Source organism: Lepisosteus oculatus, unplaced genomic scaffold (assembly GCF_040954835.1).
Source record: "Lepisosteus oculatus isolate fLepOcu1 unplaced genomic scaffold, fLepOcu1.hap2 HAP2_SCAFFOLD_39, whole genome shotgun sequence".
Classification (NCBI taxonomy): Eukaryota; Metazoa; Chordata; class Actinopteri; order Semionotiformes; family Lepisosteidae; genus Lepisosteus; species Lepisosteus oculatus.
Window position 1 is genome coordinate 1,791,532 of NW_027167923.1, and position 22,944 is coordinate 1,814,475.

A 22,944-nucleotide genomic window follows, 5' to 3' on the forward strand; every position below is an offset into this window, starting at 1 on the left:
AGTCACTACAAAGATGTTTTCTCTCGTGCCATGGCTTGCCTGACTTGCTTCTTCTGCTGGATGGCTTCTGGTCGCTGGTCAGGATCGACAGCCAGCATGTCCTGGAGCAGTGTCCTTAGCTCAGTGCTTATGGCTCTATTTACTTTCAGGGGGATGTGGAACTGCAGCCAGGGGTTCTCATCCAGGGCCTCTCCAACAGGCCCTGACAGACATATGCTCCTGTATCGGAAACACACTTTAGTTCAATTCTAAAATATTTCTCATAGGACTGAAGGAACCTTTGCCTGTTAAGAGTTAACAATTAGGTCCTCAAGAACTGTTTTACGGTTTTCTACACTCCTGGCTGGCCAAGGTCTCTTTAAGGTCTCTTAAGTGGAGGTGTAACTCATGTATCCTACATGTGATTTAGCAACATGAAAGGGAATAGCTTCTTATCGGATTATGGTCTTGGTTAACTGCCTAAGGCTGACCTAAGTGCCTAACATTCTGACTTTGTTTATACCTTATATGTTAAGAAGCTTCTTCTGACCAATCAGAAATGTATGCTTTATGTATGAACATTTTGCTCATCAAAGTGAGTGAGAGACAAGGTTAACAGAAATTAGCCACGGCAGTAAATGACAGCAAATTTTTGGTTCTTAAATGGTCTCTACCTGGCACACCTGCAGTGCAAACTGACACACACTGTTTAGAGAAACAGCTACTCTATTACTAATATTAATGAAACATTTCTTATTCTATGGAACAAAAACAAACAGTAAAACTAAAACACAGATCTCTTAGCTTCCTATTTCATGAACCAGATGACTGAATGACCAAGCCTAACTAGTAGCCAGAACCCCAGTTAACCCTCCGTAACACAAAGTTGAACCACACGACAGGAACTCTTTCAAACTGAGTGAAAATCATAAATGGATCCATAACTTTACATCAATTTACTATGTTGTGCCAATACCTGCATTTACATTTAGAACGAATGATGTCATAGAACCAGCATCACACCAGTTCCAGGTGTCTCCAAGGAGACAACAGAACTTCAGTTGTGTTTGCTAAAATACACACTTTGAAACATACTGTAACACTTAGTTAACATGTCTGGTTTAGTTGAAGAATCGGCTAAGGTAAGTTTCAGGGTTTAATGGTGGGATGGCACCTGTGCTTTTTTCCCCCAACCGCTAGAATATGATTCGCACCAAACCCAAAAGAAATACTGCACAGTTCAGGAACTTCATCAACCTAGCAACTCTAAAATAAGCTTACAAACAACTGAATTGAAATGCCAAAAAGTTCAGAGAAAGGCACAAACTATGTTTACTTGGGGTTTACAAAATTAAAGCTAACTAAAACTGTAATGATAAACAATCATGCTGCCAATGGACAGAGAAATATCATGTTTTTTGAATAATGTATTATTTGTTACATAGGAACCCAGTATAAGGGAATCCCTTGCGATCCTGTCTGCAGAGATAAAGGTAAGTATTGTTTTCTCTTTAGCTCTGTCACTCCAAGAAATATAATGAACATAAATATATTTGCCAATCTTTTCATAGTAATCCAAACAACTCTGCGTGTATCTGACATTTGTAATATTTATCTACCGCAGTATAACTCTTCTGGAAGGCGATTGGTATTGTACCTTGAAAGAAAACTGATTGGAAATGTCATGTACTCTATGGTTTCTATTGATGTCAAGTGGCAAATGTTGACTGGTGATGTTATGTGAATCTTAGGAAATGGTCATTTTTCAATCGAGTCTATGTTTCTCAGAATTTGAGACAGAGAGGTCAATCTCTGCAATCCGAGCTGAGGGCATTTCTTGGAATGGAAAGGTAAGAGCAACGTGTTCTTTGATATTCTCTTAAGACTCTTCGCCAGATTTAACGATGAAAAATGTAAATAATAATAACAAACATTATTTTATATAGTGCCTTGAAAGGTGGCTTCTTTACAGAATGACAAAACCAACTACAATAAATAATACACAAGATATGCATGATGACAATACACAGTTAGAGGAGACAGTAGATGGTCATTGTCAGTGTATTCTGAAGGTAGTTTTCCAATTTTTTGGAACGGGGTAAAAGAGGCCACCTCTACTAGAATCTTTGTCCTAACCAAAAATGTAACAAAGTATAATAATAATAATATTAAAAAGAATAATAATAAACTTTATTTATAGAGCACCTTTCATACAAATAGTGCTTTGGTGCTTTAAAAACCAAGCGTAAAAATAAAATAATAAAATTGAGAGATATACTTTCAGTTGTAAAGGAAAATACAGCAATACAGTAAAGCAACATACATGTCAATTAAATAAATAAAAATTAGGAAAGTCGTAATAAAATAAGAACAATTAAAGAGAACTAAAAAAAGAAACAGAAATAGAAAGAACAAAGAACCACTTTAACTTAAAGCAACATTTTCAAATGTTTTTTAAAACAATGTACCGAGCTTGACTGCCTAATAAAAAGTGGAAGTGAGTTTCATAATTTAGAAGCATAAAAACAAAAAGCAGCCTCTCCACTCTTTCTGCATTTCACATGTGGTATTTGCAGTAGGCCAGTATGTGCAGATCTCAGGTCACGTATACGAACATATGAAGATAGACATTCAGTAAGGTACAGACGTGCTAGGTCGCTTAAAGCTTTAAAAACAAGTAAAAGAACTTTCAAATTTATCCTAGATAATACAGGTGACCAGTGAAGTTTTTTCAAAACAGGAATGATATTCTCTTTCTTGTATTTGTTAGGATCTGTGCTACTGCATTTGGAACAAGTAGTAAGGGATTTATTGTTTTCTTGGGAAGCCCACAAAACAGAGCATTATAATCATATCCACATCAATGTGAGCAATGGAGAAGTCAAATTAACCTGTCTAAATATCATCTAGTTCTATCCCAGGGAAGAGGGCTGTTGCCTACACAGACGACAAGACACAAAACGCTCAACTGTGCAAAACACGCAAAAGGACATCAGTCAGGAGGAACAAGGTAAAGTGTTTTTTCTTCTTCACTATGGTCATGTAGTTTCACTCCAAGCACTGTCATATGAAATAACTGTGGAAACGACCTCCCCAACATTTTGGGTTGTTGCATTTTGCTTCAATGAATTTTAACCTTTTCTTTTAGACATTAAGAGGAAGGACACATTCACCCTTGGTAGAGATTCAGTTGTTCTATGAGATGTCAAGGTGAGAATTAACCACTTCAGGGATAAGTCAATCCACATAACTGAAAAAGGGGCAATGAACAGGATATGGGGATTTTGCTAGTTATAAAGTACAATAATCATCATTACATGATCTAAGACTACTGAAGTATAAGCTGTGTCCCTGACTGATTAATTAGCAAATTCATCTTTGTAGAGTGCAGCTACTATCTATTCAGTGGCATTTCCTTAAAACAATTGTATTCCCACATTCTGAATATGGAGTGAGATCATGTAGAGAATGTTGGACTTGTAATAACTAATTGAAGGATAATAATAATCAACAAAAGTGCTTAAAAGTATCAACAAATGCCTTCAAAGTACTTGACACGTACTTTGCTTTCAAAAGTGAAACATAATTAATGCTTACGTAAGATTTCTCTTGACTTCTCAGGAGTATACTAACTCCAAGGACAAGTAACATCACAAACCATTATTTAAGTGCTGATGTTGGAGCTGCAATACTACTACCAAGACAAAAAATGATACAGGTAACACTGCTTTCAGATTTCTAAGAATTGCTAAAATAGTATGTTTACAGAGCATTCAGAGTTGAGAATATGACAAGTTCCTACCATCTCAAACACTGCCAATCTAGAACAAAAAGAAAGTACTTGAACGCCTGCAGTAATCGAACACAAACCAGAACATATCAGTGCATGACAAGGAAATGTAGTCACAAAATGATTCTACCCTTTCAAGTCCCAAAAAGGACCGAGGAACTTACCGGAGGCGATACCTGGATTTCAAACAGAGTACAATGTAGCCACTGTAGGGGAGAAGATCACAGAGAGCTCTTCTCAGATTGCTCAGAGTCAGCCCCAGCACCCTGTCCTGACTGAAGCAGACAAAGTGGTCAAACAGGTAGGTAGAAATGAGTAAGGAACAGAGAGTATGGTTATTCTTGCATTGTTTTGTTCGTCTGTCAAAGAAAAGAGTGCTTCTGACTTTTGTCAATGTTCATCTTTATTTTAGGAGAAGAACAAACGGTGGTATCACACTTTGCTCAAGTGTATGATACCATGTGTGTACAGCAGACATCACCAAAGGAACAGGAGACACCTGAGTAGAGAACAAGAATATGAAAAGACTGATGAAAAAAAGCACCAGGAGAAATCCATTGAATATGCACAATCTCGTCCAGTATTTCAATGAAAAGTTTCAGTGTTGTTTTTAGTGTCGTCGTATTGCATACATTTAAAACAATGTGTCTTGTTTAATGAACAATTTCATTTACTTTAGTAAAAAGTGTTGTTTACTGTAGTCCTAGCATGGATGCAATTGTTAGAAAAAACTTGAATGAAAAACTGAATGTTTCATACAATATGGGTTTGTGTTAACCCACACACCTAAGTGAAATGTTTGATTACGTTTACAAGACATAACACATAGTTCAGTTGAGTGTGAAAGGGAACAACAGAGAAAGTCACAAACAAAACATTTGTGAAGGACTTGATGAATGTTTTTTCTTTAGAAATGACAAAAAATAAAGAATTTTTCAACAAGATGTCTTTCTATAGCGAGTTTCATTTGAGATAGTCTTTTCTTAGAAGTGCAAGAGTGGTATTCCCTACAACTTATTCCCCAATTTGATCATTCTCAGAAATTAGGAGACGGAAACCACACCTACTGTAATATTAGACCTTGTAACAAGGCAACTAGGTTTCAATGGCTTAAAAGGTGCAGAAAGAGGCTCATGTATAATGACCTCCAGTGTCCCACAGGTTTCCCAAATCATTTCTTAGAGTATGGAAAAAGAGGAAATAAAGTGTCTACAGAAAGCGTATACCCCCTTGAACTTTGTTCAGTTTGTTGCGCCAGTGCCCGAGTTTCATGCAATTAAATGAGGACCTCTATCTCACACCACATATGTTATACTTTCAATGGGAAAAAAGGAAATATTACAATTGTATACATTTTCACCCACATGTTAATATTTGGTAGAAGCCCTTTTCACATCAATTTCAGCTGTGAGTCTGTTGGTAATGGGCTCCACCACCTCTGCACCAACAAGATTTGATAATATTTGAGAATTTCAGAAGTCTGTCTGGTTTAGCTGAAGAATCAGCTAAGGTAAGTTTCAGGAAGAGCATCTGATTTCTTTCAATAAAGCAGAACAGAGAAAAAACACACAATACAAAATCATGAGAATTTGTATCCATATGACACTTTGACTCGAATACTTTTATCAGACCTACACAGAGTATATACTGTACACACTTTTTCAGCCCAGGTTTATACATTTGGATCTGCCATTTGTAGGTGTTTTTGTGTCTTAGCTCAACACATGAAGACATGAAGACATATATTGTACCTCTGACCGGCCTACCTTCCAAGAGGTGAAAGATGAAACTTTTCCTTTATCGTCAACTCAGTGAATGTCTTTAAACTTTCGAAAACTGTAACAAAGAATAAGTTAAAAAACTTATTTTCATTGGACCCACAGAAAAGTCAAAGTTGTCCATAGAAATGCCCGTCTAAATCAGAAATCTACAGCACAAAGGCAGTGGCCTTTCGGGACATAAAAATGAAATCAGACTTTACTCAGGCGAATTGCCCTTGGTCACGGACATCTTGCTATCAGTCACTACAAAGATGTTTTCTCTCGTGCCATGGCTTGCCTGACTTGCTTCTTCTGCTGGATGGCTTCTGGTCGCTGGTCAGGATCGACAGCCAGCATGTCCTGGAGCAGTGTCCTTAGCTCCGTGCTTATGGCTCTATTTACTTTCAGGGGGATGTGGAACTGCAGCCAGGGGTTCTCATCCAGGGCCTCTCCAACAGGCCCTGACAGACATATGCTCCTGTATCGGAAACACACTTTAGTTCAATTCTAAAATATTTCTCATAGGACTGAAGGAACCTTTGCCTGTTAAGAGTTAACAATTAGGTCCTCAAGAACTGTTTTACGGTTTTCTACACTCCTGGCTGGCCAAGGTCTCTTTAAGGTCTCTTAAGTGGAGGTGTAACTCATGTATCCTACATGTGATTTAGCAACATGAAAGGGAATAGCTTCTTATCGGATTATGGTCTTGGTTAACTGCCTAAGGCTGACCTAAGTGCCTAACTTTCTGACTTTCTTTATACCTTATATGTTAAGAAGCTTCTTCTGACCAATCAGAAATGTATGCTTTATGTATGAACATTTTGCTCATCAAAGTGAGTGAGAGACAAGGTTAACAGAAATTAGCCACGGCAGTAAATGACAGCATATTTTTGGGTTCTTAAATGGTCTCTACCTGGCACACCTGCAGTGCAAGCTGACACACACTGTTTAGAGAAACAGCTACTCTATTACTAATATTAATGAAACATTTCTTATTCTATGGAACAAAAACAAACAGTAAAACTAAAACACAGATCTCTTAGCTTCCTATTTCATGAACCAGATGACTGAATGACCAAGCCTAACTAGTAGCCAGAACCCCAGTTAACCCTCCGTAACACAAAGTTTAACCACACGACAGGAACTCTTTCAAACTGAGTGAAAATCATAAATGGATCCATAACTTTACATCAATTTACTATGTTGTGCCAAAACCTGCATTTACATTTAGAACGAATGATGTCATAGAACCAGCATCACACCAGTTCCAGGTGTCTCCAAGGAGACAACAGAACTTCAGTTGTGTTTGCTAAAATACACACTTTGAAACATACTGTAACACTTAGTTAACATGTCTGGTTTAGTTGAAGAATCGGCTAAGGTAAGTTTCAGGGTTTAATGGTGGGATGGCACCTGTGCTTTTTTCCCCCAACCGCTAGAATATGATTCGCACCAAACCCAAAAGAAATACTGCACAGTTCAGGAACTTCATCAACCTAGCAACTGTAAAATAAGCTTACAAACAACTGAATTGAAATGCCAAAAAGTTCAGAGAAAGGCACAAACTATGTTTACTTGGGGTTTACAAAATTAAAGCTAACTAAAACTGTAATGATAAACAATCATGCTGCCAATGGACAGAGAAATATCATGTTTTTTGAATAATGTATTATTTGTTACATAGGAACCCAGTATAAGGGAATCCCTTGCGATCCTGTCTGCAGAGATAAAGGTAAGTATTGTTTTCTCTTTAGCTCTGTCACTCCAAGAAATATAATGAACATAAATATATTTGCCAATCTTTTCATAGTAATCCAAACAACTCTGCGTGTATCTGACATTTGTAATATTTATCTACCGCAGTATAACTCTTCTGGCAAGGCGATTGGTATTGTACCTTGAAAGAAAACTGATTGGAAATGTCATGTACTCTATGGTTTCTATTGATGTCAAGTGGCAAATGTTGACTGGTGATGTTATGTGAATCTTAGGAAATGGTCATTTTTCAATCGAGTCTATGTTTCTAAGAATTTGAGACAGAGAGGTCAATCTCTGCAATCCGAGCTGAGGACATTTCTTGGAATGGAAAGGTAAGAGCAACGTGTTCTTTGATATTCTCTTAAGACTCTTCGCCAGATTTAACGATGAAAAATGTAAATAATAATAACAAACATTATTTTATATAGTGCCTTGAAAGGTGGCTTCTTTACAGAATGACAAAACCAACTACAATAAATAATACACAAGATATGCATGATGACAATACACAGTTAGAGGAGACAGTAGATGGTCATTGTCAGTGTATTCTGAAGGTAGTTTTCCAATTTTTTGGAACGGGGTAAAAGAGGCCACCTCTACTAGAATCTTTGTCCTAACCAAAAATGTAACAAAGTATAATAATAATATTAAAAATAATAATAATAAACTTTATCTATAGAGCACCTTTCATACAAATAGTGCTTTGGTGCTTTAAAAACCAAGCGTAAAAATAAAATATTAAAATTGAGAGATATACTTTCAGTTGTAAAGGAAAATACAGCAATACAGTAAAGCAACATACATGTCAATTAAATAAATAAAAATTAGGAAAGTCGTAATAAAATAAGAACAATTAAAGAGAACTAAAAAAAGAAACAGAAATAGAAAGAACAAAGAACCACTTTAACTTAAAGCAACATTTTCAAATGTTTTTTTAAAACAATTTACCGTGCTTGACTGCCTAATAAAAAGTGGAAGTGAGTTTCATAATTTAGAAGCATAAAAACAAAAAGCAGCCTCTCCACTCTTTCTGCATTTCACATGTGGTATTTGCAGTAGGCCAGTATGTGCAGATCTCAGGTCACGTATAGGAACATATGAAGACAGACATTCAGTAAGGTACAGACGTGCTAGGTCGCTTAAAGCTTTAAAAACAAGTAAAAGAACTTTCAAATTTATCCTAGATAATACAGGTGACCAGTGAAGTTTTTTCAAAACAGGAATGATATTCTCTTTCTTGTATTTGTTAGGATCTGTGCTACTGCATTTCGAACAAGTAGTAAGGGATTTATTGTTTTCTTGGGAAGCCCACAAAACAGAGCATTATAATCATATCCACATCAATGTGAGCAATGGAGAAGTCAAATTAACGTGTCTAAATATCATCTAGTTCTATCCCAGGGAAGAGGGCTGTTGCCTACACAGACGACAAGACACAAAACACTCAACTGTGCAAAACACGCATAAGGACATCAGTCAGGAGGAACAAGGTAAAGTGTTTTTTCTTCTTCACCATGGTCATGTAGTTTCACTCCAAGCACTGTCATATGAAATAACTGTGGAAACGACCTCCCCAACATTTTGGGTTGTTGCATTTTGCTTCAATGAATTTTAACCTTTTCTTTTAGACATTAAGAGGAAGGACACATTCACCCTTGGTAGAGATTCAGTTGTTCTATGAGATGTCAAGGTGAGAATTAACCACTTCAGGGATAAGTCAATCCACATAACTGAAAAAGGGGCAATGAACAGGATATGGGGATTTTGCTAGTTATAAAGTACAATAATCATCATTACATGATCTAAGACTACTGAAGTATAAGCTGTGTCCCTGACTGATTAATTAGCAAATTCATCTTTGTAGAGTGCAGCTACTATCTATTCAGTGGCATTTCCTTAAAACAATTGTATTCCCACATTCTGAATATGGAGTGAGATCATGTAGAGAATGTTGGACTTGTAATAACTAATTGAAGGATAATAATAATCAACGAAAGTGCTTAAAAGTATCAACAAATGCCTTCAAAGTACTTGACACGTACTTTGCTTTCAAAAGTGAAACATAATTAATGCTTACGTAAGATTTCTCTTGACTTCTCAGGAGTATACTAACTCCAAGGACAAGTAACATCACAAACCATTATTTAAGTGCTGATGTTGGAGCTGCAATACTACTACCAAGACAAAAACTGATACAGGTAACACTGTTTTCAGATTTCTAAGAATTGCTAAAATAGTATGTTTACAGAGCATTCAGAGTTGAGAATATGACAAGTTCCTACCATCTCAAACACTGCCAATCTAGAACAAAAAGAAAGTACTTGAACGCCTGCAGTAATCGAACACAAACCATAACATATCAGTGCATGACAAGGAAATGTAGTCACAAAATGATTCTACCCTTTCAAGTCCCAAAAAGGACCGAGGAACTTACCGGAAGCGATACCTGGATTTCAAACAGAGTACAATGTAGCCACTGTAGGGGAGAAGATCACAGAGAGCTCTTCTCAGATTGCTCAGAGTCAGCCCCAGCACCCTGTCCTGACTGAAGCAGACAAAGTGGTCAAACAGGTAGGTAGAAATGAGTAAGGAACAGAGAGTATGGTTATTCTTGCATTGTTTTGTTCGTCTGTCAAAGAAAAGAGTGCTTCTGACTTTTGTCAATGTTCATCTTTATTTTAGGAGAAGAACAAACGGTGGTATCACACTTTGCTCAAGTGTATGATACCATGTGTGTACAGCAGACATCACCAAAGGAACAGGAGACACCTGAGTAGAGAACAAGAATATGAAAAGACTGATGAAAAAAAGCACCAGGAGAAATCCATTGAATATGCACAATCTCGTCCAGTATTTCAATGAAAAGTTTCAGTGTTGTTTTTAGTGTCGTCGTATTGCATACATTTAAAACAATGTGTCTTGTTTAATGAACAATTTCATTTACTTTAGTAAAAAGTGTTGTTTACTGTAGTCCTAGCATGGATGCAATTGTTAGAAAAAACGGGAATGAAAAACTGAATGTTTCATACAATATGGGTTTGTGTTAACCCACACACCTAAGTGAAATGTTTGATTACATTTACAAGACATAACACATAGTTCAGTTGAGTGTGAAAGGGAACAACAGAGAAAGTCACAAACAAAACATTTGTGAAGGACTTGATGAATGTTTTTTCTTTAGAAATGACAAAAAATAAAGAATTTTTCAACAAGATGTCTTTCTATAGCGAGTTTCATTTGAGATAGTCTTTTCTTAGAAGTGCAAGAGTGGTATTCCCTACAACTTATTCCCCAATTTGATCATTCTCAGAAATTAGGAGACGGAAACCACACCTACTGTAATATTAGACCTTGTAACAAGGCAACTAGGTTTCAATGGCTTAAAAGGTGCAGAAAGAGGCTCATGTATAATGACCTCCAGTGTCCCACAGGTTTCCCAAATCATTTCTTAGAGTATGGAAAAAGAGGAAATAAAGTGTCTACAGAAAGCGTATACCCCCTTGAACTTTGTTCAGTTTGTTGCGCCAGTGCCAGAGTTTCATACAATTAAATGAGGACCTCTTTCTCACACCACATATGTTATACTTTCAATGGGAAAAAAGGAAATATTACAATTGTATACATTTTCACCCACATGTTAATATTTGGTAGAAGCCCTTTTCACAGCAATTTCAGCTGTGAGTCTGTTGGTAATGGGCTACACCACCTCTGCACCAACAAGATTTGATAATATTTGAGAATTTCAGAAGTCTGTCTGGTTTAGCTGAAGAATCAGCTAAGGTAAGTTTCAGGAAGAGCATCTGATTTCTTTCAATAAAGCAGAACAGAGAAAAAACACACAATACAAAATCATGAGAATTTGTATCCATATGACACTTTGACTCGAATACTTTTATCAGACCTACACAGAGTATATACTGTACACACTTTTTCAGCCCAGGTTTATACATTTGGATCTGCCATTTGTAGGTGTTTTTGTGTCTTAGCTCAACACATGAAGACATGAAGACATATATTGTACCTCTGACCGGCCTACCTTCCAAGAGGTGAAAGATGAAACTTTTCCTTTATCGTCAACTCAGTGAATGTCTTTAAACTTTCGAAAACTGTAACAAAGAATAAGTTAAAAAACTTATTTTCATTGGACCCACAGAAAAGTCAAAGTTGTCCATAGAAATGCCCGTCTAAATCAGAAATCTACAGCACAAAGGCAGTGGCCTTTCGGGACATAAAAATGAAATCAGACTTTACTCAGACGAATTGCCCTTGGTCACAGACATCTTGCTATCAGTCACTACAAAGATGTTTTCTCTCGTGCCATGGCTTGCCTGACTTGCTTCTTCTGCTGGATGGCTTCTGGTCGCTGGTCAGGATCGACAGCCAGCATGTCCTGGAGCAGTGTCCTTAGCTCCATGCTTCTGGCTCTATTTACTTTCAGGGGGATGTGGAACTGCAGCCAGGGGTTCTCATCCAGGGCCTCTCCAACAGGCCCTGACAGACATATGCTCCTGTATCGGAAACACACTTTAGTTCAATTCTAAAATATTTCTCATAGGACTGAAGGAACCTTTGCCTGTTAAGAGTTAACAATTAGGTCCTCAAGAACTGTTTTACGGTTTTCTACACTCCTGGCTGGCCAAGGTCTCTTTAAGGTCTCTTAAGTGGAGGTGTAACTCATGTATCCTACATGTGATTTAGCAACATGAAAGGGAATAGCTTCTTATCGGATTATGGTCTTGGTTAACTGCCTAAGGCTGACCTAAGTGCCTAACTTTCTGACTTTCTTTATACCTTATATGTTAAGAAGCTTCTTCTGACCAATCAGAAATGTATGCTTTATGTATGAACATTTTGCTCATCAAAGTGAGTGAGAGACAAGGTTAACAGAAATTAGCCACGGCAGTAAATGACAGCATATTTTTGGGTTCTTAAATGGTCTCTACCTGGCACACCTGCAGTGCAAACTGACACACACTGTTTAGAGAAACAGCTACTCTATTACTAATATTAATGAAACATTTCTTATTCTATGGAACAAAAACAAACAGTAAAACTAAAACACAGATCTCTTAGCTTCCTATTTCATGAACCAGATGACTGAATGACCAAGCCTAACTAGTAGCCAGAACCCCAGTTAACCCTCCGTAACACAAAGTTTAACCACACGACAGGAACTCTTTCAAACTGAGTGAAAATCATAAATGGATCCATAACTTTACATCAATTTACTATGTTGTGCCAATACCTGCATTTACATTTAGAACGAATGATGTCATAGAACCAGCATCACACCAGTTCCAGGTGTCTCCAAGGAGACAACAGAACTTCAGTTGTGTTTGCTAAAATACACACTTTGAAACATACTGTAACACTTAGTTAACATGTCTGGTTTAGTTGAAGAATCGGCTAAGGTAAGTTTCAGGGTTTAATGGTGGGATGGCACCTGTGCTTTTTTCCCCCAACCGCTAGAATATGATTCGCACCAAACCCAAAAGAAATACTGCACAGTTCAGGAACTTCATCAACCTAGCAACTGTAAAATAAGCTTACAAACAACTGAATTGAAATGGCAAAAAGTTCAGAGAAAGGCACAAACTATGTTTACTTGGGGTTTACAAAATTAAAGCTAACTAAAACTGTAATGATAAACAATCATGCTGCCAATGGACAGAGAAATATCATGTTTTTTGAATAATGTATTATTTGTTACATAGGAACCCAGTATAAGGGAATCCCTTGCGATCCTGTCTGCAGAGATAAAGGTAAGTATTGTTTTCTCTTTAGCTCTGTCACTCCAAGAAATATAATGAACATAAATATATTTGCCAATCTTTTCATAGTAATCCAAACAACTCTGCGTGTATCTGACATTTGTAATATTTATCTACCGCAGTATAACTCTTCTGGCAAGGCGATTGGTATTGTACCTTGAAAGAAAACTGATTGGAAATGTCATGTACTCTATGGTTTCTATTGATGTCAAGTGGCAAATGTTGACTGGTGATGTTATGTGAATCTTAGGAAATGGTCATTTTTCAATCGAGTCTATGTTTCTCAGAATTTGAGACAGAGAGGTCAATCTCTGCAATCCGAGCTGAGGGCATTTCTTGGAATGGAAAGGTAAGAGCAACGTGTTCTTTGATATTCTCTTAAGACTCTTCGCCAGATTTAACGATGAAAAATGTAAATAATAATAACAAACATTATTTTATATAGTGCCTTGAAAGGTGGCTTCTTTACAGAATGACAAAACCAACTACAATAAATAATACACAAGATATGCATGATGACAATACACAGTTAGAGGAGACAGTAGATGGTCATTGTCAGTGTATTCTGAAGGTAGTTTTCCAATTTTTTGGAACGGGGTAAAAGAGGCCACCTCTACTAGAATCTTTGTCCTAACCAAAAATGTAACAAAGTATAATAATAATATTAAAAATAATAATAATAAACTTTATCTATAGAGCACCTTTCATACGAATAGTGCTTTGGTGCTTTAAAAACCAAGCGTAAAAATAAAATATTAAAATTGAGAGATATACTTTCAGTTGTAAAGGAAAATACAGCAATACAGTAAAGCAACATACATGTCAATTAAATAAATAAAAATTAGGAAAGTCGTAATAAAATAAGAACAATTAAAGAGAACTAAAAAAAGAAACAGAAATAGAAAGAACAAAGAACCACTTTAACTAAAAGCAACATTTTCAAATGTTTTTCAAAACAAAACAATGAGCTTGACTGCCTAATAAAAAGTGGAAGTGAGTTTCATAATTTAGAAGCATAAAAACAAAAAGCAGCCTCTCCACTCTTTCTGCATTTCACATGTGGTATTTGCAGTAGGCCAGTATGTGCAGATCTCAGGTCACGTATAGGAACATATGAAGACAGACATTCAGTAAGGTACAGACGTGCTAGGTCGCTTAAAACTTTAAAAACAAGTAAAAGAACTTTCAAATTTATCCTAGATAATACAGGTGACCAGTGAAGTTTTTTCAAAACAGGAATGATATTCTCTTTCTTGTATTTGTTAGGATCTGTGCTACTGCATTTCGAACAAGTAGTAAGGGATTTATTGTTTTCTTGGGAAGCCCACAAAACAGAGCATTATAATCATATCCACATCAATGTGAGCAATGGAGAAGTCAAATTAACGTGTCTAAATATCATCTAGTTCTATCCCAGGGAAGAGGGCTGTTGCCTACACAGACGACAAGACACAAAACGCTCAACTGTGCAAAACACGCATAAGGACATCAGTCAGGAGGAACAAGGTAAAGTGTTTTTTCTTCTTCACCATGGTCATGTAGTTTCACTCCAAGCACTGTCATATGAAATAACTGTGGAAACGACCTCCCCAACATTTTGGGTTGTTGCATTTTGCTTCAATGAATTTTAACCTTTTCTTTTAGACATTAAGAGGAAGGACACATTCACCCTTGGTAGAGATTCAGTTGTTCTATGAGATGTCAAGGTGAGAATTAACCACTTCAGGGATAAGTCAATCCACATAACTGAAAAAGGGGCAATGAACAGGATATGGGGATTTTGCTAGTTATAAAGTACAATAATCATCATTACATGATCTAAGACTACTGAAGTATAAGCTGTGTCCCTGACTGATTAATTAGCAAATTCATCTTTGTAGAGTGCAGCTACTATCTATTCAGTGGCATTTCCTTAAAACAATTGTATTCCCACATTCTGAATATGGAGTGAGATCATGTAGAGAATGTTGGACTTGTAATAACTAATTGAAGGATAATAATAATCAACGAAAGTGCTTAAAAGTATCAACAAATGCCTTCAAAGTACTTGACACGTACTTTGCTTTCAAAAGTGAAACATAATTAATGCTTACGTAAGATTTCTCTTGACTTCTCAGGAGTATACTAACTCCAAGGACAAGTAACATCACAAACCATTATTTAAGTGCTGATGTTGGAGCTGCAATACTACTACCAAGACAAAAAATGATACAGGTAACACTGCTTTCAGATTTCTAAGAATTGCTAAAATAGTATGTTTACAGAGCATTCAGAGTTGAGAATATGACAAGTTCCTACCATCTCAAACACTGCCAATCTAGAACAAAAAGAAAGTACTTGAACGCCTGCAGTAATCGAACACAAACCAGAACATATCAGTGCATGACAAGGAAATGTAGTCACAAAATGATTCTACCCTTTCAAGTCCCAAAAAGGACCGAGGAACTTACCGGAGGCGATACCTGGATTTCAAACAGAGTACAATGTAGCCACTGTAGGGGAGAAGATCACAGAGAGCTCTTCTCAGATTGCTCAGAGTCAGCCCCAGCACCCTGTCCTGACTGAAGCAGACAAAGTGGTCAAACAGGTTTGTAGAAATGAGTAAGGAACAGAGAGTATGGTTATTCTTGCATTGTTTTGTTCGTCTGTCAAAGAAAAGAGTGCTTCTGACTTTTGTCAATGTTCATCTTTATTTTAGGAGAAGAACAAACGGTGGTATCACACTTTGCTCAAGTGTATGATACCATGTGTGTACAGCAGACATCACCAAAGGAACAGGAGACACCTGAGTAGAGAACAAGAATATGAAAAGACTGATGAAAAAAAGCACCAGGAGAAATCCATTGAATATGCACAATCTCGTCCAGTATTTCAATGAAAAGTTTCAGTGTTGTTTTTAGTGTCGTCGTATTGCATACATTTAAAACAATGTGTCTTGTTTAATGAACAATTTGATTTACTTTAGTAAAAAGTGTTGTTTACTGTAGTCCTAGCATGGATGCAATTGTTAGAAAAAACTTGAATGAAAAACTGAATGTTTCATACAATATGGGTTTGTGTTAACCCACACACCTAAGTGAAATGTTTGATTACGTTTACAAGACATAACACATAGTTCAGTTGAGTGTGAAAGGGAACAACAGAGAAAGTCACAAACAAAACATTTGTGAAGGACTTGATGAATGTTTTTTCTTTAGAAATGACAAAAAATAAAGAATTTTTCAACAAGATGTCTTTCTATAGCGAGTTTCATTTGAGATAGTCTTTTCTTAGAAGTGCAAGAGTGGTATTCCCTACAACTTATTCCCCAATTTGATCATTCTCAGAAATTAGGAGACGGAAACCACACCTACTGTAATATTAGACCTTGTAACAAGGCAACTAGGTTTCAATGGCTTAAAAGGTGCAGAAAGAGGCTCATGTATAATGACCTCCAGTGTCCCACAGGTTTCCCAAATCATTTCTTAGAGTATGGAAAAAGAGGAAATAAAGTGTCTACAGAAAGCGTATACCCCCTTGAACTTTGTTCAGTTTGTTGCGCCAGTGCCAGAGTTTCATACAATTAAATGAGGACCTCTATCTCACACCACATATGTTATACTTTCAATGGGAAAAAAGGAAATATTACAATTGTATACATTTTCACCCACATGTTAATATTTGGTAGAAGCCCTTTTCACAGCAATTTCAGCTGTGAGTCTGTTGGTAATGGGCTCCACCACCTCTGCACCAACAAGATTTGATAATATTTGAGAATTTCTGAAGTCTGTCTGGTTTAGCTGAAGAATCAGCTAAGGTAAGTTTCAGGAAGAGCATCTGATTTCTTTCAATAAAGCAGAACAGAGAAAAAAAAAATACAAAATCATGAGAATTTGTATCCATATGACACTTTGACTCGAATACTTTTATCAGACCTACACAGAGTATATACTGTACACACTTTTTCAGCCCAGGTTTATACATTTGGATCTGCCATTTGTAGGTGTTTTTGTGTCTTAGCTCAACACTGTGAAACCTGTAGTTACAAACATGGAGGATGAAGACATGAAGACATATATTGTACCTCTGACCGGCCTACCTTCCAAGAGGTGAAAGATGAAACTTTTCCTTTATCGTCAACTCAGTGAATGTCTTTAAACTTTCGAAAACTGTAACAAAGAATAAGTTAAAAAACTTATTTTCATTGGACCCACAGAAAAGTCAAAGTTGTCCATAGAAATGCCCGTCTAAATCAGAAATCTACAGCACAAAGGCAGTGGCCTTTCGGGACATAAAAATGAAATCAGACTTTACTCAGGCGAATTGCCCTTGGTCACGGACATCTTGCTATCAGTCACTACAAAGATGTTTTCTCTCGTGCCATGGCTTGCCTGACTTGCTTCTTCTGCTGGATGGCTTCTGGTCGCTGGTCAGGATCGACAGCCAGCATGTCCTGGAGCAGTGTCCTTAGCTCAGTGCTTATGGCTCTATTTACTTTCAGGGGGATGTGGAACTGCAGCCAGGGGTTCTCATCCAGGGCCTCTCCAACAGGCCCTGACAGACATATGCTCCTGTATCGGAAACACACTTTAGTTCAATTCTAAAATATTTCTCATAGGACTGAAGGAACCTTTGCCTGTTAAGAGTTAACAATTAGGTCCTCAAGAACTGTTTTACGGTTTTCTACACTCCTGGCTGGCCAAGGTCTCTTTAAGGTCTCTTAAGTGGAGGTGTAACTCATGTATCCTACATGTGATTTAGCAACATGAAAGGGAATAGCTTCTTATCGGATTATGGTCTTGGTTAACTGCCTAAGGCTGACCTAAGTGCCTAACTTTCTGACTTTCTTTATACCTTATATGTTAAGAAGCTTCTTCTGACCAATCAGAAATGTATGCTTTATGTATGAACATTTTGCTCATCAAAGTGAGTGAGAGACAAGGTTAACAGAAATTAGCCACGGCAGTAAATGACAGCATATTTTTGGGTTCTTAAATGGTCTCTACCTGGCACACCTGCAGTGCAAACTGACACACACTGTTTAGAGAAACAGCTACTCTATTACTAATATTAATGAAACATTTCTTATTCTATGGAACAAAAACAAACAGTAAAACTAAAACACAGATCTCTTAGCTTCCTATTTCATGAACCAGATGACTGAATGACCAAGCCTAACTAGTAGCCAGAACCCCAGTTAACCCTCCGTAACACAAAGTTTAACCACACGACAGGAACTCTTTCAAACTGAGTGAAAATCATAAATGGATCCATAACTTTACATCAATTTACTATGTTGTGCCAAAACCTGCATTTACATTTAGAACGAATGATGTCATAGAACCAGCATCACACCAGTTCCAGGTGTCTCCAAGGAGACAACAGAACTTCAGTTGTGTTTGCTAAAATACACACTTTGAAACATACTGTAACACTTAGTTAACATGTCTGGTTTAGTTGAAGAATCGGCTAAGGTAAGTTTCAGGGTTTAATGGTGGGATGGCACCTGTGCTTTTTTCCCCCAACCGCTAGAATATGATTCGCACCAAACCCAAAAGAAATACTGCACAGTTCAGGAACTTCATCAACCTAGCAACTGTAAAATAAGCTTACAAACAACTGAATTGAAATGCCAAAAAGTTCAGAGAAAGGCACAAACTATGTTTACTTGGGGTTTACAAAATTAAAGCTAACTAAAACTGTAATGATAAACAATCATGCTGCCAATGGACAGAGAAATATCATGTTTTTTGAATAATGTATTATTTGTTACATAGGAACCCAGTATAAGGGAATCCCTTGCGATCCTGTCTGCAGAGATAAAGGTAAGTATTGTTTTCTCTTTAGCTCTGTCACTCCAAGAAATATAATGAACATAAATATATTTGCCAATCTTTTCATAGTAATCCAAACAACTCTGCGTGTATCTGACATTTGTAATATTTATCTACCGCAGTATAACTCTTCTGGCAAGGCGATTGGTATTGTACCTTGAAAGAAAACTGATTGGAAATGTCATGTACTCTATGGTTTCTATTGATGTCAAGTGGCAAATGTTGACTGGTGATGTTATGTGAATCTTAGGAAATGGTCATTTTTCAATCGAGTCTATGTTTCTAAGAATTTGAGACAGAGAGGTCAATCTCTGCAATCCGAGCTGAGGACATTTCTTGGAATGGAAAGGTAAGAGCAACGTGTTCTTTGATATTCTCTTAAGACTCTTCGCCAGATTTAACGATGAAAAATGTAAATAATAATAACAAACATTATTTTATATAGTGCCTTGAAAGGTGGCTTCTTTACAGAATGACAAAACCAACTACAATAAATAATACACAAGATATGCATGATGACAATACACAGTTAGAGGAGACAGTAGATGGTCATTGTCAGTGTATTCTGAAGGTAGTTTTCCAATTTTTTGGAACGGGGTAAAAGAGGCCACCTCTACTAGAATCTTTGTCCTAACCAAAAATGTAACAAAGTATAATAATAATATTAAAAATAATAATAATAAACTTTATCTATAGAGCACCTTTCATACAAATAGTGCTTTGGTGCTTTAAAAACCAAGCGTAAAAATAAAATATTAAAATTGAGAGATATACTTTCAGTTGTAAAGGAAAATACAGCAATACAGTAAAGCAACATACATGTCAATTAAATAAATAAAAATTAGGAAAGTCGTAATAAAATAAGAACAATTAAAGAGAACTAAAAAAAGAAACAGAAATAGAAAGAACAAAGAACCACTTTAACTTAAAGCAACATTTTCAAATGTTTTTTTAAAACAATGTACCGAGCTTGACTGCCTAATAAAAAGTGGAAGTGAGTTTCATAATTTAGAAGCATAAAAACAAAAAGCAGCCTCTCCACTCTTTCTGCATTTCACATGTGGTATTTGCAGTAGGCCAGTATGTGCAGATCTCAGGTCACGTATAGGAACATATGAAGACAGACATTCAGTAAGGTACAGACGTGCTAGGTCGCTTAAAACTTTAAAAACAAGTAAAAGAACTTTCAAATTTATCCTAGATAATACAGGTGACCAGTGAAGTTTTTTCAAAACAGGAATGATATTCTCTTTCTTGTATTTGTTAGGATCTGTGCTACTGCATTTCGAACAAGTAGTAAGGGATTTATTGTTTTCTTGGGAAGCCCACAAAACAGAGCATTATAATCATATCCACATCAATGTGAGCAATGGAGAAGTCAAATTAACGTGTCTAAATATCATCTAGTTCTATCCCAGGGAAGAGGGCTGTTGCCTACACAGACGACAAGACACAAAACACTCAACTGTGCAAAACACGCATAAGGACATCAGTCAGGAGGAACAAGGTAAAGTGTTTTTTCTTCTTCACCATGGTCATGTAGTTTCACTCCAAGCACTGTCATATGAAATAACTGTGGAAACGACCTCCCCAACATTTTGGGTTGTTGCATTTTGCTTCAATGAATTTTAACCTTTTCTTTTAGACATTAAGAGGAAGGACACATTCACCCTTGGTAGAGATTCAGTTGTTCTATGAGATGTCAAGGTGAGAATTAACCACTTCAGGGATAAGTCAATCCACATAACTGAAAAAGGGGCAATGAACAGGATATGGGGATTTTGCTAGTTATAAAGTACAATAATCATCATTACATGATCTAAGACTACTGAAGTATAAGCTGTGTCCCTGACTGATTAATTAGCAAATTCATCTTTGTAGAGTGCAGCTACTATCTATTCAGTGGCATTTCCTTAAAACAATTGTATTCCCACATTATGAATATGGAGTGAGATCATGTAGAGAATGTTGGACTTGTAATAACTAATTGAAGGATAATAATAATCAACAAAAGTGCTTAAAAGTATCAACAAATGCCTTCAAAGTACTTGACACGTACTTTGCTTTCAAAAGTGAAACATAATTAATGCTTACGTAAGATTTCTCTTGACTTCTCAGGAGTATACTAACTCCAAGGACAAGTAACATCACAAACCATTATTTAAGTGCTGATGTTGGAGCTGCAATACTACTACCAAGACAAAAACTGATACAGGTAACACTGTTTTCAGATTTCTAAGAATTGCTAAAATAGTATGTTTACAGAGCATTCAGAGTTGAGAATATGACAAGTTCCTACCATCTCAAACACTGCCAATCTAGAACAAAAAGAAAGTACTTGAACGCCTGCAGTAATCGAACACAAACCATAACATATCAGTGCATGACAAGGAAATGTAGTCACAAAATGATTCTACCCTTTCAAGTCCCAAAAAGGACCGAGGAACTTACCGGAAGCGATACCTGGATTTCAAACAGAGTACAATGTAGCCACTGTAGGGGAGAAGATCACAGAGAGCTCTTCTCAGATTGCTCAGAGTCAGCCCCAGCACCCTGTCCTGACTGAAGCAGACAAAGTGGTCAAACAGGTAGGTAGAAATGAGTAAGGAACAGAGAGTATGGTTATTCTTGCATTGTTTTGTTCGTCTGTCAAAGAAAAGAGTGCTTCTGACTTTTGTCAATGTTCATCTTTATTTTAGGAGAAGAACAAACGGTGGTATCACACTTTGCTCAAGTGTATGATACCATGTGTGTACAGCAGACATCACCAAAGGAACAGGAGACACCTGAGTAGAGAACAAGAATATGAAAAGACTGATGAAAAAAAGCACCAGGAGAAATCCATTGAATATGCACAATCTCGTCCAGTATTTCAATGAAAAGTTTCAGTGTTGTTTTTAGTGTCGTCGTATTGCATACATTTAAAACAATGTGTCTTGTTTAATGAACAATTTCATTTACTTTAGTAAAAAGTGTTGTTTACTGTAGTCCTAGCATGGATGCAATTGTTAGAAAAAACGGGAATGAAAAACTGAATGTTTCATACAATATGGGTTTGTGTTAACCCACACACCTAAGTGAAATGTTTGATTACGTTTACAAGACATAACACATAGTTCAGTTGAGTGTGAAAGGGAACAACAGAGAAAGTCACAAACAAAACATTTGTGAAGGACTTGATGAATGTTTTTTCTTTAGAAATGACAAAAAATAAAGAATTTTTCAACAAGATGTCTTTCTATAGCGAGTTTCATTTGAGATAGTCTTTTCTTAGAAGTGCAAGAGTGGTATTCCCTACAACTTATTCCCCAATTTGATCATTCTCAGAAATTAGGAGACGGAAACCACACCTACTGTAATATTAGACCTTGTAACAAGGCAACTAGGTTTCAATGGCTTAAAAGGTGCAGAAAGAGGCTCATGTATAATGACCTCCAGTGTCCCACAGGTTTCCCAAATCATTTCTTAGAGTATGGAAAAAGAGGAAATAAAGTGTCTACAGAAAGCGTATACCCCCTTGAACTTTGTTCAGTTTGTTGCGCCAGTGCCAGAGTTTCATACAATTAAATGAGGACCTCTTTCTCACACCACATATGTTATACTTTCAATGGGAAAAAAGGAAATATTACAATTGTATACATTTTCACCCACATGTTAATATTTGGTAGAAGCCCTTTTCACAGCAATTTCAGCTGTGAGTCTGTTGGTAATGGGCTACACCACCTCTGCACCAACAAGATTTGATAATATTTGAGAATTTCAGAAGTCTGTCTGGTTTAGCTGAAGAATCAGCTAAGGTAAGTTTCAGGAAGAGCATCTGATTTCTTTCAATAAAGCAGAACAGAGAAAAAACACACAATACAAAATCATGAGAATTTGTATCCATATGACACTTTGACTCGAATACTTTTATCAGACCTACACAGAGTATATACTGTACACACTTTTTCAGCCCAGGTTTATACATTTGGATCTGCCATTTGTAGGTGTTTTTGTGTCTTAGCTCAACACATGAAGACATGAAGACATATATTGTACCTCTGACCGGCCTACCTTCCAAGAGGTGAAAGATG

General features: G+C 36.7%; 2 long non-coding RNA genes across 2 annotated transcripts; both read left to right on the forward strand.

Moving 5' to 3' along the window:
- Positions 1-7,109: 7,109 nt before the first annotated feature.
- LOC138227639 (uncharacterized) lies at positions 7,110-8,963 on the forward strand. Its single transcript, XR_011185088.1, has 4 exons — positions 7,110-7,261; positions 7,558-7,619; positions 8,678-8,777; positions 8,916-8,963. It is a non-coding gene; the product is annotated as an uncharacterized lncRNA (long non-coding RNA).
- A 9,746-nt stretch (positions 8,964-18,709) lies between these two features.
- On the forward strand, positions 18,710-20,564 carry LOC138227638 (uncharacterized). The gene is made up of 4 exons (XR_011185087.1): positions 18,710-18,862; positions 19,159-19,220; positions 20,279-20,378; positions 20,517-20,564. It is a non-coding gene; the product is annotated as an uncharacterized lncRNA (long non-coding RNA).
- Positions 20,565-22,944: the final 2,380 nt, after the last annotated feature.